This window comes from Leptodactylus fuscus, chromosome 9, assembly GCF_031893055.1.
Source record: "Leptodactylus fuscus isolate aLepFus1 chromosome 9, aLepFus1.hap2, whole genome shotgun sequence".
Taxonomy (NCBI): Eukaryota; Metazoa; Chordata; class Amphibia; order Anura; family Leptodactylidae; genus Leptodactylus; species Leptodactylus fuscus.
In genome coordinates this window covers 4,164,628-4,186,311 of record NC_134273.1, presented here as the reverse complement: position 1 = coordinate 4,186,311, position 21,684 = coordinate 4,164,628, and positions in this window count along the sequence as shown.

The following is a 21,684-nucleotide window of genomic DNA, read 5'->3' as shown; positions in this document are numbered from 1 at the left end:
GGCTTGAACTTGCCCTATATGCCTTGGAGGTGCTGTCCTGTCCTGCCGCCAGCGTCCTAACTGAGAGGGTGTTCAGTGCAGCCGGTGGCATCATCACTGACAAGCGCACCCGTCTGTCAGCTGAGAGTGCCGACCGGCTCACTTTGATAAAAATGAACCACCACTGGATAGAGCCTTCATTTTTGTGCCCACCTGTGTAAAGCACCCCAACATGAAACTCCATGTCTGTGCTCAACCTCTCCAATTCCTCCGCATCCTCATACTCATCCACCATAAGCGTTGCACAATTCTGCTAATACTAGGCTCCCTCCACCCTGATTTCCCCCAACTCTGCTGGTTAGAGGCTCCCTCCACCCTGATTTCCCCCAACTCTGCTGGTTAGAGGCTCCCTCCACCCTGCTTTCCCACAACTCTGCTGGTTAGAGGCTCCCTCCACCCTGATTTCCACCAACTCTGCTGGTTAGAGGCTCCCTCCACCCTGATTTCCCCCAACTCTGCTGGTTAGAGGCTCCCTCCACCCTGATTTCCCCCAACTCTGCTGGTTAGAGGCTCCCTCCACCATGAATTGGTCCAAACTGGGTTTTTTTAGAGGCTCCCTCCACCATGAATTTGCCCAAACAGGGCTGGTTAGAGGCTCCCTCCACCATGAATTGGTCCAAACTGGGGTTTTTAGAGGCTCCCTCCACCATGAATTGGTCCAAACTGGGGTTTTTAGAGGCTCCCTCCACCATGAATTGGTCCAAACTGGGGTTTTTAGAGGCTCCCTCCACCATGAATTGGTCCAAACTGGGTTTTTTAGAGGCTCCCTCCACCATGAATTTGCCCAAACTGGGCTGGTTAGAGGCTCCCTCCACCATGAATTTGCCCAAACTGGGCTGGTTAGAGGCTCCCTCCACCATGAATTGGTCCAAACTGGGGTTTTTAGAGGCTCCCTCCACCATGAATTGGTCCAAACTGGGGTTTTTAGAGGCTCCCTCCACCATGAATTGGTCCAAACTGGGGTTTTTAGAGGCTCCCTCCACCATGAATTTGCCCAAACTGGGGTTTTTAGAGGCTCCCTCCACCATGAATTTGCCCAAACTGGGCTGGTTAGAGGCTCCCTCCACCATGAATTGGTCCAAACTGGGGTTTTTAGAGTCTCCCTCCACCATGAATTGGTCCAAACTGGGGTTTTTAGAGGCTCCCTCCACCATGAATTTGCCCCAACTCTGCTGGTTAGAGGCTGAATCCACCCTGATTTTCAAAACAAATGTTGGTGCCAACCTCAACTTACTACAAGGGCCAAATTCACTGCTGGTGACAAGCTCTCCTCACTGCAAGTGCCAAATACACATGTTTCAAGGTGTTTTCCTACTGTCAGAGAGGTGGTATTGAGTGTGTAAAGTGTGTAGTTGTTAGGCTGTGATGTTGGGGTAATAGAGGGTCTTTGGTGTGTTAGATGCCCCCAGACATGCTTCCCCTGCTGTTCCAGTGTCATTCCAGAGGTGTTGGCATCATTTCCTGGGGTGTCATAGTGGACTTGGTGACCCTCCAGACACGGATTTGGGTTTCCCCCTTAACGAGTATCTGTTCCCCATAGACTATAATGGGGTTCGAAACCCGTTCGAACACACGAACATTGAGCGGCTGTTCGAATCGAATTTCGAACCTCGAACATTTTAGTGTTCACTCATCTCTAGTCAGATGGAACCTGAGATATCTATATATGTATATGTATGTAGATATACTCTATATTATACTCTAATATAGCACCAACATACTCCACTGTGCTGTACAGAAAAAAATTATAACTACTATTATACTATTCCTATGTACAAGAATATAACTACTATAATACTACTCCTATGTACAAGAATATAACTACTATAATACTGCTCCTATGTACAAGAATATAACTACTATAATACTGCTCCTATGTACAAGAATATAACTACTATAATACTACCTCCTATGTACAAGAATATAACTACTATAATACTACTCCTATGTACAAGAATATAACTACTATAATACTACTCCTATGTACAAGAATATAACTACTATAATACTGCTCCTATGTACAAGAATATAACTACTATAATACTACTACTATGTACAAGAATATAACTACTATAATACTACTCCTATGTACAAGAATATAACTACTATAATACTCCTCCTATGTACAAGAATATAACTACTATAATACTACTCCTATGTACAAGAATATAACTACTATAATACTACTCCTATGTACAAGAATATAACTACTATAATACTACTCCTATGTACAAGAATATAACTACTATAATACTGCTCCTATGTACAAGAATATAACTACTATAATACTACTACTATGTACAAGAATATAACTACTATAATACTACTCCTATGTACAAGAATATAACTACTATAATACTACTCCTATGTACAAGAATATAACTACTATAATACTACTCCTAAGTACAAGAATATAACTACTATAATACTCCTCCTATGTACAAGAATATAACTACTATAATACTGCTCCTATGTACAAGAATATAACTACTATAATACTGCTCCTATGTACAAGAATACAACTACTATAATACTGCTCCTATGTACAAGAATATAACTACTATGTACAAGAATATAACTACTATAATACTGCTCCTATGTACAAGAATATAACTACTATAATACTGCTCCTATGTACAAGAATACAACTACTATAATACTACCTACTATGTACAAGAATATAACTACTATAATATTACTCCTATGTACAAGAATATAACTACTATAATACTACTCCTATGTACAAGAATATAACTACTATAATACTACTCCTATATACAAGAATATAACTACTATAATACTACTCCTATGTACAAGAATATAACTACTATAATACTACTCCTATATACAAGAATATAACTACTATAATACTACCTCCTATGTACAAGAATATAACTACTATAATACTACTCCTATGTACAAGAATATAACTACTATAATACTCCTCCTATGTACAAGAATATAACTACTATAATACTGCTCCTATGTACAAGAATATAACTACTATAATACTACTCCTATGTACAAGAATATAACTACTATAATACTCCTCCTATGTACAAGAATATAACTACTATAATACTGCTCCTATGTACAAGAATATAACTACTATAATACTACTCCTATGTACAAGAATATAACTACTATAATACTGCTCCTATGTACAAGAATATAACTACTATAATACTGTTCCTATGTACAAGAATATAACTACTATAATACTACTCCTATGTACAAGAATATAAGTACTATAATACTACCTACTATGTACAAGAATATAACTACTATAATACTCCTCCTATGTACAAGAATATAACTACTATAATACTGCTCCTATGTACAAGAATATAACTACTATAATACTGCTCCTATGTACAAGAATATAACTACTATAATACTGCTCCTATGTACAAGAATACAACTACTATAATACTACTCCTATGTACAAGAATATAAGTACTATAATACTACCTACTATCTACAAGAATATAACTACTATAATACTACTCCTATGTACAAGAATATAACTACTATAATACTCCTCCTATGTACAAGAATATAACTACTATAATACTACTCCTATATACAAGAATATAACTACTATAATACTACTCCTATATACAAGAATATAACTACTATAATACTACCTCCTAGCTGTGAGGACGTGTTTTTGTAGCTCTCCTGAGGCTCCTGATGTCTGGAGATAGCCCAGGGCGGGGCCACCCTGGGTGGGGAAGTTCCCCTGCCAAGGCCCAGGCTCCAAGGCCTTCTCTGGGAAGCAATTCCCAGACAACTAAAAAAATGGATGGAAATCCTAAAGTCCCCAGTAATGGGAATCGTGTCCAGTGTGTCAGCAGTCCTAGTGCAGCAAGCCAAGATGGGAAGAAAGTTGTAAAGGAAGAAGTAACGGAAGCAAGCAGTAGTACGGTGCAACAACCAAGCAAAATGGTTGAATGTAAGGAGCAAACTTTGCAGCCTGTGCAGACTCCATTGCAGGTTGCAGGTGTCCAGTCCACCCCACCCTCCTGCAGACAGAGGAGAACATCCCTGGAGAAGCAGACCATGCAGGAGAACATGCAGCAGTCTGTATTGGTACGGTCTGAGCGGACAAGATCTGGAAGCGGTAACTACAAAAATGTAGTGAAGGCAGTGGAGGAGATCAAAGGGAGACCAGCGGGGAAGCTTCAAGGTACCAGCAGTACAGTCACTGGAAATAAACTGGGACATAGTCCCCAGTCTGGACATTGTGGGCCCATGGCAGTGACAACAGCCGTAGCATGTCAGAAATCACAGGCTACACCAACCAGAAGCCATACTGGGGGTAACCAACCTGCAAAGCTTTCCAACAATGCACAAACTGTCACAGCTACTGAGCGAGCACCAGAACTGCGCCTGGCAGATGAGATACCAGCACTGGTCAAGCGACTGGAGACATTGAAGGCCAGTAAAATATATCTGCAGAGACAGATTGAATGTGCCTATAATCTAAAAAAGTCTGCATGCCCTGAGAAACTGGTGTTACTGGACAGGAAGCTGAGCGCACTGGCGAAAGAGCTCGCCGAGAACGTACGGGAGACCGAGACTGTACTGGAGCAAATGGGACCGGTGGGAGAATCATACAGAAACCAGCAGCGGTTCCAGGAATACCAGAAGTCACCATCACCTTGTGCCAAAGCTGGGTCTGAACCCTTGCAAGGTGGCAGCCAGCAGTCCCATGTAAAACCAGTTCTGCAGCCAGCAAGTTTCCCTTTTAAGGAAGGGAATTTGTACGGGAAAGCGACCAGTGTTCAGCAACAGCAAAAACCTGCAGCAGTTCTCAGCAAGGCACCACAAGTCCCAGCAACCAGCACTTTGCAACCAGGTCATGGACCCCTGCCTAATGGTAATGAAGTAGCAGCTGTGCAGACACCACAAGTCCCAGGAGACAAGTCATTGCAGCAGGACTATGGACTCTTACCTGAAGGTACTGGGGGAGTAACATATTTGGGGTTACAGGTTGTGGACTCTGTTGTGCAGGACTCTGCTGCCGCTGACTGTAGTGGTAATATGGACTCTGCTATGCAGGACTCTGCTGCCGCTGACTATAATACTAATATGGACTCTGCTGTGCAGGACTCTGCTGCCGCTGATTGTCTGACTAATGTGCCTGATATTATGGATATTCCTGTATGTGATAACGGCCCAGCAGGGGAAGGTGTTTCTGGGGGGGATCCTTCACGATCTATGGCGTCAGACCCCTCTGCAGTCCAGTCTCTGGAGTCTGGTGATATTGCAGACATAGAGGTTGATGGTGGGGCGGACACAGGACAGTCCAGTGTGCAGGACTTTCCCCCTCTGGATACTCGCACAGTAGCAGAACCACATGGTACAGGTGCTCAGCAGCCCACACAGCGCCCACAAACACGCCAAGATGGCGGATCCGGCCGTACCTCCTCAGGGAATGCCTGGAGCCGCGGTGCTCCATCTTTTGCATCAAACTCCAATTATACAGGCCAGGCTTTCAGGAGGAGGAATGTAGTCAGGTTTAGGCACGGAGGTGCCAAGGAGGATCTGCCGGATAGGAGGTTTGTGGTCCGAGAGCTCCTATGTACCCAGATGGGCTTTGTGCCGACTGATATCCTGGCCGTCATAAACCTTCCTGACCGCCAGGGGTACGATGTTAGTTTTAAGCTGATGTCTGATCTGGACCGGTTCTGGGCCAATCTCACCAGGTTGAGAGATACGGAAGGTTGGGATAAGTTCAGTTTCATCCCCATCTCTAGGCCAGATACGGCTTCTGTCACAATTGTATTTTGGAATGAAGCCGTTCCCCCTCAGGATATTGTCATCTGGCTCAGGAGGCATTGTGACCTCATGTCCGATCTTAGTAAGAACAGGGATGAAGACGGGGTCTGGACCGGTGGGTGGAGGGTCCTGGTGAAGTTACGTCAGCAGAACAACATAACCCAACATCTGCCCAATTCGTTCTTTATAGGCCGAGAAAAAGGGATCTGCTTCTATGCGGGTCAGCCTCGCCGGTGCTTCAAGTGTGGGAAGGCCGGCCATGTGGCCAGTGTATGCTCCATGGTAAAGTGTAGCCTCTGTAATGAAATGGGCCACGTGAGTGCCACATGCCAAAGCATTAGGTGTAACCTGTGCGGTAGGATCGGTCACCCCCACAGAGATTGTCCTGATGCCTGGCATAACATCTGTAAGGATAGCCCTGATGAGGACTTGCTGGCAGCGGCTGATGACATACAGGAGGAGGAGGAGGCGCTATTGTCAGGGTCAGTAGTCACGGAGGCGGAGCCTCAACCACATACAGGTGATACCACCCAAGACCAGGCCGAGTCAGGTCCCATTGAGACGACCATGGAGGTTGTCGAGCAGGTTGTACAACCCTCAGTGGTCGTCTCTTCTCCTGCCCGATCATCCAACAATAATAAAAGGAGGAAGAAGGATAAAGCCAGCCGTAAGCCTGAGGGTGAGTGGACCACAGTAGAAAAGCCTACAAAGATGAGAGTAAGTAGTGCAGGCGAGGTCACTGCAACGGGGAATAGATTTAGTGTCCTATCAGAGTCAGACGGAGAAGCAGAACTAGACAGAGAACTCTCACGAATGATGGCGGAGTATGAGGAGGAGCCAGAGGGCGATCCCCCCACTAAGAGGAGACCCCACCGAGATGAGGGGCAGTCCGAATCAGACATGGAAACAGCTGGTCACCAGGACACCTCTGACTCTGACCTATGACAATGGGGCCCATCTCTCTGTTTCTCATATTCCTAGTTGTTCTGATGGCAGGTTTCTATCTTAAAGTTATCTCTAGTAATGTGAATAGCATCCGAGCAAGGAGGACAAGACACGCAGTGTATGAACATCTGAGATATCTTGATGCCGATGTCTATTTCTTACAAGAAACCCGTTTAAATACTTTAGGACTAATACGAGAAGCAGAGAGAGAATGGAAATCTGGCCCGTCCTTCTGGTCTCTGGCTGTGGAACCTTATGCCGGGGTTTCTATACTGTTTAACACCCCTGATGTCACCATACACAGATTCACTGAGGTTCTGATGGGGAGGTGCCTGGTTTTAGAAGTTACCATCCGAGGCAGAAGGCTCCGACTCATTAATATCTATGGTTCACCGCAGTCGGTGATGGAAAGGGCACGTCTGTTTGATGAAGTCAAGCAGTACTTGTTTACATCTGTTCCGGTAGTCATGGCAGGGGACTTCAATGCCACCATGTCATCCAGTGACAGACCTACTGGTCGGCCTCTCACCAGGGACTGCAAGGTCTTAAGCAGAATTATTTCACAGGCTGGTCTGTCTGATGTGTTTACTGAGGGTGGTAGGAAACCAAAATTCACTTACTCCTGCGCTGGTAGATGCAGTCGGATAGACTTAGCTCTGGTCAGTCCCGCTGAGCATGTTAGTGAGAAAAGTGAAAAGACAGTCCCTTATTCTGATCATCTGGCTTTGTATTTTTGCTTGGGCTCCACAAAACGCCCTGATATTGGGAGAGGCCTATGGAAGCTCAATTCCAGCCTCTTGGACGATGACTGTGTCCGGAGTTGTGTCCACTCTCTATTTCAGAACCAGCTTGAGAGAGTGGTGTTTTATGATAACATGGCAGACTGGTGGGAGGATGTCAAGGAGGAGATCAGATCCCTCTTAAGGAGACTGTCAGTTAAGAAGGGGAAGAGTAAGTATAGCCAGTATCTCAGGCTGCGGAAAGAATTAGAGTCACTCTATTCGGCGGGCGGGGATAACCAACAGAAGATTGACCGGCTGAAATCTGAGATCAGTCAGTATCAGTACCGCAGGTATACATCCCTGGTTCTTGAACGGGATTATGGGTCCTTAGGGGCTCCGGATCCTTTTGAGAATTGCAGGGAGCGGGTGGCAAATAAATCGGTCACAGGTCTCACTGACTCCCAGGGTGTTTTACAGGAGTCTCGGGAGGGTATCCTGGGGGTGGTGAGAACTTACTATGCTGACTTGTTTCAGAAGAAGGTTTTGGATAGAGAGAAGGTGGCTCAATTCTTGGAGGCAACTCCAGGTCCTGATACTAATGATTTGGACTTTTCTCCTTTGACAGCAGAGTTAACAGTGGAGGAGGTGAAAGAGGCCATAGATAAGTTACATCTGAAGAAGGCACCAGGTCCAGATGGGATTACAGCTGAGTTCTATAAGAAATTCCGAGACCTCTTGGCACCAATTCTCGTGGATGTATACAAAACTAGTCTAGAAAACCACCTGATGCCTCCATCCATGAGAGTGTCCTCCCTGATCCTGCTGTCTAAAGGTAAAGAGCCTAGTGACATCAAGAACTGGAGGCCGATTGCCCTCTTGAATGTCGATAGGAAGATTCTTGCAAAAATTCTGTTCTCTAGATTAGTTTGTTTGTCCCCGGCACTGTTGGCAGGCTCTCAGTTTGGCACAGTTAAAGGGCGGAACATCTCTGGAGCAGTTATCTCGATAAGGGAGATGTTTGAGAGATGTAAAGCTCTGAGGTGTGGGAGATATGTTGTGAGTCTTGACCAGGCTAAGGCCTTTGACAGAGTAGACCATGAGTATCTATGGGCGACTTTGACAAAGTACGGTATTCCGGGACAATTTGTGGATTGGCTGAGAACTTTGTACCGTGAGGCGGAGAGCTTTCCTCTGATTAATGGTTGGCAGGGTGATGCTTTCAGGGTTGAGGCAGGGGTGAGACAAGGTTGCCCACTGAGTCCATTACTGTATGTGTTTGCCATAGACCCGTTTCTTAGGTCACTGCAGGAGTGTGATTTTCAGGGGGCGCCGGTCCCCCACTGCTTGCCCCTGAGAGTTGTTGCCTACGCGGATGATGTGACTGTGGTGATATCTGAGCCTCGTGAGGTGGAGATGTTGTCTGCGGCCATCAGAAGTTACTCAGGGGCCTCCGGGTCTCTTGTCAACCTTGAGAAGAGTCAAGCTCTCTGGACGGGTCATACTGGTCCTACATTTGATCTGCCGCAGTTTGCCCAGGCCTCCTCCTATATTAAGATCCTTGGGGTGAAATTCGGGAGGGATGATAATTGCAGACTAAATTGGGAAGAAAAGTTGGAATCCGGAAATGCAAAGGTTCAGCGATGGAAGAACTGGAGGCTGACCTATAGAGAAAGGGTTAAAATGTTGAAGACTTACCTGGTCCCTGTCTTCTTGTACGTCTCTGTTGTCTTTCCTTTGCCAGAATCTTTCTCCACTAGGCTCTTTAGCCTGTTCTTCCAACTTTTGTGGGGGAACAGGTTGAACCCAGTAAAAAGAGGGATAACCTACCTACAGAGGAGACAGGGTGGGCTGGATATGTTAAATCCAAGGGTGTTTTTTGACTCCATGTTTCTAAAAGTAAATTTTGGTTGCCTGGACTCAGATAACAGCTCCCTGTGGGTAAATAGTATCAGGGACTGGATATTGCCTTTTGCAGAATCCTGGGTGCGAGGCGGCAGCCTTAAGAGGGGTCGATCGACTCGTGACTACCTCCCCCAGTATCTGGACTATGGCATAAGGTGCCTGAAAAAATGGGGTATTGAAAAGACCTATCTGGTGAGTAAGACCAGGAAAGATCTGTACACCAGGGTATGTAAGACCTTCTATTGTCTCCAGCCAACATTGAGGGACTGTACATCTACAACCCTGCAGGATAGTCTGAGGCTCCTCACTGGTCGGAGGCTCCCTGCAAAGTTCTTTGACATTGCCTGGCTATCTCTGCATGGGAAACTTTTTGTAAGAGGCAACCTAAAACATCTCAGTGTGACAGATCGGGCATGTCCATTAGGTTGTCAGCAGGAGGAGACCATGGCACATTTTATATCAGAGTGCGGGGGAGGGCGAAAGATCTGGCAGGAAATATCCCGGAGGCTGAAAATTCCCCGATTACAATCACTCAAATACCCCGAGATCATATATGGCATCCCAACTAATATAGGTGACATTAACCGGGAGACCCTGTATATTATTATTACTGTCATCAAATATTATCACTGGCATACAAGGACCCAGGTGTCCCTACACAGAGAGCCCTTCCGTCATATGACCGCTGTCACATATATCATGTCTGAACTGAGGTGGATAAAGTCTCTGGAGGTCAGAAAAAAGTCTGATAATGTAAAATTGTGGAGAAATGTATATATCGATTGCTGAATACTCTGATAACACTGCAAATAAGTCTGTTCATTTATTTATGGATTTATTTTTTTTTCCCCCTCTTTATCCTGCCAGCAATGGACTCTTAAGTTAAAGTGATTCTCATTTTTGTTATCTGACAGACATGTCTGATTTATGTTATATTATTATTATTATTATTATTATTATTAGTTATTAATTCTGCTGGAATGTAATGTATTTTTGTTTTGTTTTTACTAATAAAAATTACCTCCTATGTACAAGAATATAACTACTATAATACTACTCCTATGTACAAGAATATAACTACTATAATACTACTCCAATGTACAAGAATATAACTACTATAATACTACCTCCTATGTACAAGAATATAACTACTATAATACTGCTCCTATGTACAAGAATATAACTACTATAATACTACTCCTATGTACAAGAATATAACTACTATAATACTACTCCTATGTACAAGAATATACCTACTATAATACTACCTCCTATGTACAAGAATACAACTACTATAATACTACCTCCTATGTACAAGAATATAACCACTATAATACTACTGCTATGTACAAGAATATAACTACTATAATACTACTCCTATGAACAAGAATATAACTACTATAATACTACTCCTATATACAAGAATATAACTACTATAATACTACCTCCTATGTACAAGAATATAACTACTATAATACTACTCCTATGTACAAGAATATAACTACTATAATACTACTCCTATGTACAAGAATATAACTACTATAATACTGTCCCCTATGTACAAGAATATAACTACCATAATACTACTCCTATGTACAAGAATATAACTACTATAATACTACTACTATGTACAAGAATATAACTACTATAATACTACCTCCTATGTACAAGAATATAACTACTATAATACTGCTCCTATGTACAAGAATATAACTACTATAATACTACTCCTATGTACAAGAATATAAGTACTATAATACTACCTACTATGTACAAGAATATAACTACTATAATACTACTCCTATGTACAAGAATATACCTACTATAATACTACCTCCTATGTACAAGAATATAACTACTATAATACTACCTCCTATGTACAAGAATATAACCACTATAATACTACTGCTATGTACAAGAATATAACTACTATAATACTACTCCTATGTACAAGAATATAACTACTATAATACTACTCCTATGTACAAGAATATAACTACTATAATACTACTCCTATATACAAGAATATAACTACTATAATACTACCTCCTATGTACAAGAATATAACTACTATAATACTACTGCTATGTACAAGAATATAACTACTATAATACTACTCCTATGTACAAGAATATAACTACTATAATACTACCTCCTATGTACAAGAATATAACTACTATAATACTACTGCTATGTACAAGAATATAACTACTATAATACTACTCCTATGTACAAGAATATAACTACTATAATACTACCTCCTATGTACAAGAATATAACCACTATAATACTACTGCTATGTACAAGAATATAACTACTATAATACTACTCCTATGTACAAGAATATAACTACTATAATACTACTCCTATGTACAAGAATATAACTACTATAATACTACTCCTATATACAAGAATATAACTACTATAATACTACCTCCTATGTACAAGAATATAACTACTATAATACTACTGCTATGTACAAGAATATAACTACTATAATACTACTCCTATGTACAAGAATATAACTACTATAATACTACTCCTATGTACAAGAATATAACTACTATAATACTGTCCCCTATGTACAAGAATATAACTACCATAATACTACTCCTATGTACAAGAATATAACTACTATAATACTCCTCCTATGTACAAGAATATAACTACTATAATACTGCTCCTATGTACAAGAATACAACTACTATAATACTGCTCCTATGTACAAGAATATAACTACTATAATACTACTCCTATGTACAAGAATATAACTACTATAATACTGCTCCTATGTACAAGAATATAACTACTATAATACTACCTCCTATGTACAAGAATACAACTACTATAATACTACTCCTATGTACAAGAATATAACTACTATAATACTACCTACTATGTACAAGAATATAACTACTATAATACTACTCCTATGTTCAAGAATATAACTACTATAATACTACTCCTATGTACAAGAATATAACTACTATAATACTACTCCTATATACAAGAATATAACTACTATAATACTACTCCTATATACAAGAATATAACTACTATAATACTACCTCCTATGTACAAGAATATAACTACTATAATACTACTGCTATGTACAAGAATATAACTACTATAATACTACTCCTATGTACAAGAATATAACTACTATAATACTGCTCCTATGTACAAGAATATAACTACTATAATACTACTCCTATGTACAAGAATATAACTACTATAATACTACCTCCTATGTACAAGAATATAACTACTATAATACTACTACTATGTACAAGAATATAACTACTATAATACTACCTCCTATGTACAAGAATATAACTACTATAATACTGCTCCTATGTACAAGAATACAACTACTATAATACTACTCCTATGTACAAGAATATAAGTACTATAATACTACCTACTATGTACAAGAATATAACTACTATAATACTACTCCTATGTACAAGAATATAACTACTATAATACTGCTCCTATGTACAAGAATATAACTACTATAATACTACTCCTATGTACAAGAATATAACTACTATAATACTACCTCCTATGTACAAGAATATAACTACTATAATACTACTACTATGTACAAGAATATAACTACTATAATACTACCTCCTATGTACAAGAATATAACTACTATAATACTGCTCCTATGTACAAGAATATAACTACTATAATACTACTCCTATGTACAAGAATATAACTACTATAATACTGCTCCTATGTACAAGAATATAACTACTATAATACTACTCCTATGTACAAGAATATAACTACTATAATACTGCTCCTATGTACAAGAATATAACTACTATAATACTGCTCCTATGTACAAGAATATAACTACTATAATACTGCTCCTATGTACAAGAATATAACTACTATAATACTACTCCTATATACAAGAATATAACTACTATAATACTACTCCTATGTACAAGAATATAACTACTATAATACTACTCCTATGTAAAAGAATATAACTACTATAATACTGCTCCTATGTACAATAATATAACTACTATAATACTACTCCTATGTAAAAGAATATAACTACTATAATACTGCTCCTATGTACAAGAATATAACTACTATAATACTGCTCCTATGTACAAGAATACAACTACTATAATACTACCTACTATGTACAAGAATATAACTACTATAATACTACTCCTATGTACAAGAATATAACTACTATAATACTCCTCCTATGTACAAGAATATAACTACTATAATACTGCTCCTATGTACAAGAATATAACTACTATAATACTGCTCCTATGTACAAGAATATAACTACTATAATACTCCTCCTATGTACAAGAATATAACTACTATAATACTACTCCTATGTACAAGAATATAACTACTATAATACTGCTCCTATGTACAAGAATATAACTACTATAATACTGCTCCTATGTACAAGAATATAACTACTATAATACTACTCCTATGTACAAGAATATAAGTACTATAATACTACCTACTATGTACAAGAATATAACTACTATAATACTCCTCCTATGTACAAGAATATAACTACTATAATACTGCTCCTATGTACAAGAATATAACTACTATAATACTGCTCCTATGTACAAAAATATAACTACTATAATACTGCTCCTATGTACAAGAATACAACTACTATAATACTACTCCTATGTACAAGAATATAAGTACTATAATACTACCTACTATCTACAAGAATATAACTACTATAATACTACTCCTATGTACAAGAATATAACTACTATAATACTCCTCCTATGTACAAGAATATAACTACTATAATACTACTCCTATATACAAGAATATAACTACTATAATACTACTCCTATATACAAGAATATAACTACTATAATACTACCTCCTATGTACAAGAATATAACTACTATAATACTACTCCTATGTACAAGAATATAACTACTATAATACTACTCCAATGTACAAGAATATAACTACTATAATACTACCTCCTATGTACAAGAATATAACTACTATAATACTGCTCCTATGTACAAGAATATAACTACTATAATACTACTCCTATGTACAAGAATATAACTACTATAATACTACTCCTATGTACAAGAATATACCTACTATAATACTACCTCCTATGTACAAGAATACAACTACTATAATACTACCTCCTATGTACAAGAATATAACCACTATAATACTACTGCTATGTACAAGAATATAACTACTATAATACTACTCCTATGAACAAGAATATAACTACTATAATACTACTCCTATATACAAGAATATAACTACTATAATACTACCTCCTATGTACAAGAATATAACTACTATAATACTACTCCTATGTACAAGAATATAACTACTATAATACTACTCCTATGTACAAGAATATAACTACTATAATACTGTCCCCTATGTACAAGAATATAACTACCATAATACTACTCCTATGTACAAGAATATAACTACTATAATACTACTACTATGTACAAGAATATAACTACTATAATACTACCTCCTATGCACAAGAATATAACTACTATAATACTACTCCTATGTACAAGAATTTAACTACTATAATACTGCTCCTATGTACAAGAATATAACTACTATAATACTACTCCTATGTACAAGAATATAACTACTATAATACTGCTCCTATGTACAAGAATATAAGTACTATAATACTACCTACTATGTACAAGAATATAACTACTATAATACTACTCCTATGTACAAGAATATAACTACTATGATACTGCTCCTATGTACAAGAATATAACTACTATAATACTACTCCTATATACAAGAATATAACTACTATAATACTACTCCTATATACAAGAATATAACTACTATAATACTACTCCTATGTAAAAGAATATAACTACTATAATACTGCTCCTATGTACAAGAATATAACTACTATAATACTGCTCCTATGTACAAGAATACAACTACTATAATACTACCTACTATGTACAAGAATATAACTACTATAATACTACTCCTATGTACAAGAATATAACTACTATAATACTACTCCTATGTACAAGAATATAACTACTATAATACTACTCCTATATACAAGAATATAACTACTATAATACTACTCCTATGTACAAGAATATAACTACTATAATACTACTCCTATATACAAGAATATAACTACTATAATACTACCTCCTATGTACAAGAATATAACTACTATAATACTACTCCTATGTACAAGAATATAACTACTATAATACTCCTCCTATGTACAAGAATATAACTACTATAATACTGCTCCTATGTACAAGAATATAACTACTATAATACTACTCCTATGTACAAGAATATAACTACTATAATACTCCTCCTATGTACAAGAATATAACTACTATAATACTGCTCCTATGTACAAGAATATAACTACTATAATACTACTCCTATGTACAAGAATATAACTACTATAATACTGCTCCTATGTACAAGAATATAACTACTATAATACTGCTCCTATGTACAAGAATACAACTACTATAATACTACTCCTATGTACAAGAATATAAGTACTATAATACTACCTACTATGTACAAGAATATAACTACTATAATACTACTCCTATGTACAAGAATATAACTACTATAATACTACTCCTATGTACAAGAATATAACTACTATAATACTACTCCTATATACAAGAATATAACTACTATAATACTACTCCTATATACAAGAATATAACTACTATAATACTACCTCCTATGTACAAGAATATAACTACTATAATACTACCTCCTATGTACAAGAATATAACTACTATAATACTACTCCTATGTACAAGAATATAACTACTATAATACTACTCCTATGTACAAGAATATAACTACTATAATACTACTCCTATGTACAAGAATATAACTACTATAATACTACTCCTATATACAAGAATATAACTACTATAATACTACTCCTATATACAAGAATATAACTACTATAATACTGCTCCTATGTACAAGAATATAACTACTATAATACTACCTCCTATGTACAAGAATACAACTACTATAATACTACTCCTATGTACAAGAATATAACTACTATAATACTACCTACTATGTACAAGAATATAGCTACTATAATACTACTCCTATGTTCAAGAATATAACTACTATAATACTACTCCTATGTACAAGAATATAACTACTATAATACTACTCCTATATACAAGAATATAACTACTATAATACTACTCCAATGTACAAGAATATAACTACTATAATACTACCTCCTATGTACAAGAATATAACTACTATAATACTGCTCCTATGTACAAGAATATAACTACTATAATACTACTCCTATGTACAAGAATATAACTACTATAATACTACTCCTATGTACAAGAATATACCTACTATAATACTACCTCCTATGTACAAGAATATAACTACTATAATACTACCTCCTATGTACAAGAATATAACCACTATAATACTACTGCTATGTACAAGAATATAACTACTATAATACTACTCCTATGTACAAGAATATAACTACTATAATACTACTCCTATATACAAGAATATAACTACTATAATACTACCTCCTATGTACAAGAATATAACTACTATAATACTACTGCTATGTACAAGAATATAACTACTATAATACTACTCCTATGTACAAGAATATAACTACTATAATACTACTCCTATGTACAAGAATATAACTACTATAATACTGTCCCCTATGTACAAGAATATAACTACCATAATACTACTCCTATGTACAAGAATATAACTACTATAATACTCCTCCTATGTACAAGAATATAACTACTATAATACTGCTCCTATGTACAAGAATACAACTACTATAATACTGCTCCTATGTACAAGAATATAACTACTATAATACTACTCCTATGTACAAGAATATAACTACTATAATACTGCTCCTATGTACAAGAATATAACTACTATAATACTACCTCCTATGTACAAGAATACAACTACTATAATACTACTCCTATGTACAAGAATATAACTACTATAATACTACCTACTATGTACAAGAATATAACTACTATAATACTACTCCTATGTTCAAGAATATAACTACTATAATACTACTGCTATGTACAAGAATATAACTACTATAATACTACTCCTATGTACAAGAATATAACTACTATAATACTACTCCTATGTACAAGAATATAACTACTATAATACTACCTACTATGTACAAGAATATAACTACTATAATACTACTCCTATGTTCAAGAATATAACTACTATAATACTACTGCTATGTACAAGAATATAACTACTATAATACTACTCCTATGTACAAGAATATAACTACTATAATACTACTCCTATGTACAAGAATATAACTACTATAATACTACTCCTATGTACAAGAATATAACTACTATAATACTCCTCCTTTGTACAAGAATATAACTACTATAATACTGCTCCTATGTACAAGAATATAACTACTATAATACTACTCCTATGTACAAGAATATAACTACTATAATACTCCTCCTATGTACAAGAATATAACTACTATAATACTGCTCCTATGTACAAGAATATAACTACTATAATACTACTCCTATGTACAAGAATATAACTACTATAATACTGCTCCTATGTACAAGAATATAACTACTATAATACTGCTCCTATGTACAAGAATACAACTACTATAATACTACTCCTATGTACAAGAATATAAGTACTATAATACTACCTACTATCTACAAGAATATAACTACTATAATACTACTCCTATGTACAAGAATATAACTACTATAATACTACTCCTATGTACAAGAATATAACTACTATAATACTACTCCTATATACAAGAATATAACTACTATAATACTACTCCAATGTACAAGAATATAACTACTATAATACTACCTCCTATGTACAAGAATATAACTACTATAATACTACTCCTATGTACAAGAATATAACTACTATAATACTACTCCAATGTACAAGAATATAACTACTATAATACTACCTCCTATGTACAAGAATATAACTACTATAATACTGCTCCTATGTACAAGAATATAACTACTATAATACTGCTCCTATGTACAAGAATACAACTACTATAATACTACTCCTATGTACAAGAATATAAGTACTATAATACTACCTACTATGTACAAGAATATAACTACTATAATACTACTCCTATGTACAAGAATATAACTACTATAATACTACTCCTATGTACAAGAATATAACTACTATAATACTACTCCTATATACAAGAATATAACTACTATAATACTACTCCTATATACAAGAATATAACTACTATAATACTACCTCCTATGTACAAGAATATAACTACTATAATACTACCTCCTATGTACAAGAATATAACTACTATAATACTACTCCTATGTACAAGAATATAACTACTATAATACTACTCCTATGTACAAGAATATAACTACTATAATACTACTCCTATGTACAAGAATATAACTACTATAATACTACTCCTATATACAAGAATATAACTACTATAATACTACTCCTATATACAAGAATATAACTACTATAATACTGCTCCTATGTACAAGAATATAACTACTATAATACTACCTCCTATGTACAAGAATACAACTACTATAATACTACTCCTATGTACAAGAATATAACTACTATAATACTACCTACTATGTACAAGAATATAGCTACTATAATACTACTCCTATGTTCAAGAATATAACTACTATAATACTACTCCTATGTACAAGAATATAACTACTATAATACTACTCCTATATACAAGAATATAACTACTATAATACTACTCCAATGTACAAGAATATAACTACTATAATACTACCTCCTATGTACAAGAATATAACTACTATAATACTGCTCCTATGTACAAGAATATAACTACTATAATACTACTCCTATGTACAAGAATATAACTACTATAATACTACTCCTATGTACAAGAATATACCTACTATAATACTACCTCCTATGTACAAGAATATAACTACTATAATACTACCTCCTATGTACAAGAATATAACCACTATAATACTACTGCTATGTACAAGAATATAACTACTATAATACTACTCCTATGTACAAGAATATAACTACTATAATACTACTCCTATATACAAGAATATAACTACTATAATACTACCTCCTATGTACAAGAATATAACTACTATAATACTACCTCCTATGTACAAGAATATAACTACTATAATACTACCTCCTATGTACAAGAATATAACTACTATAATACTACTCCTATGTACAAGAATATAACTACTATAATACTACTCCTATGTACAAGAATATAACTACTATAATACTGTCCCCTATGTACAAGAATATAACTACCATAATATTACTCCTATGTACAAGAATATAACTACTATAATACTCCTCCTATGTACAAGAATATAACTACTATAATACTGCTCCTATGTACAAGAATACAACTACTATAATACTGCTCCTATGTACAAGAATATAACTACTATAATACTACTCCTATGTACAAGAATATAACTACTATAATACTGCTCCTATGTACAAGAATATAACTACTATAATACTACCTCCTATGTACAAGAATACAACTACTATAATACTACTCCTATGTACAAGAATATAACTACTATAATACTACCTACTATGTACAAGAATATAACTACTATAATACTACTCCTATGTTCAAGAATATAACTACTATAATACTACTCCTATGTACAAGAATATAACTACTATAATACTACTCCTATATACAAGAATATAACTACTATAATACTACTCCTATATACAAGAATATAACTACTATAATACTACCTCCTATGTACAAGAATATAACTACTATAATACTACTGCTATGTACAAGAATATAACTACTATAATACTACTCCTATGTACAAGAATATAACTACTATAATACTACTCCTATGTACAAGAATATAACTACTATAATACTACTCCTATGTACAAGAATATAACTACTATAATACTCCTCCTATGTACAAGAATATAACTACTATAATACTGCTCCTATGTACAAGAATATAACTACTATAATACTACTCCTATGTACAAGAATATAACTACTATAATACTCCTCCTATGTACAAGAATATAACTACTATAATACTGCTCCTATGTACAAGAATATAACTACTATAATACTACTCCTATGTACAAGAATATAACTACTATAATACTGCTCCTATGTACAAGAATATAACTACTATAATACTGCTCCTATGTACAAGAATACAACTACTATAATACTACTCCTATGTACAAGAATATAAGTACTATAATACTACCTACTATCTACAAGAATATAACTACTATAATACTACTCCTATGTACAAGAATATAACTACTATAATACTACTCCTATGTACAAGAATATAACTACTATAATACTACTCCTATATACAAGAATATAACTACTATAATACTACTCCAATGTACAAGAATATAACTACTATAATACTACCTCCTATGTACAAGAATATAACTACTATAATACTACTCCTATGTACAAGAATATAACTACTATAATACTACTCCAATGTACAAGAATATAACTACTATAATACTACCTCCTATGTACAAGAATATAACTACTATAATACTGCTCCTATGTACAAGAATATAACTACTATAATACTACTCCTATGTACAAGAATATAACTACTATAATACTACTCCTATGTACAAGAATATACCTACTATAATACTACCTCCTATGTACAAGAATACAACTACTATAATACTACCTCCTATGTACAAGAATATAACCACTATAATACTACTGCTATGTACAAGAATATAACTACTATAATACTACTCCTATGAACAAGAATATAACTACTATAATACTACTCCTATATACAAGAATATAACTACTATAATACTACCTCCTATGTACAAGAATATAACTACTATAATACTACTGCTATGTACAAGAATATAACTACTATAATACTACTCCTATGTACAAGAATATAACTACTATAATACTACTCCTATGTACAAGAATATAACTACTATAATACTGTCCCCTATGTACAAGAATATAACTACCATAATACTACTCCTATGTACAAGAATATAACTACTATAATACTCCTCCTATGTACAAGAATATAACTACTATAATACTGCTCCTATGTACAAGAATACAACTACTATAATTCTGCTCCTATGTACAAGAATATAACTACTATAATAC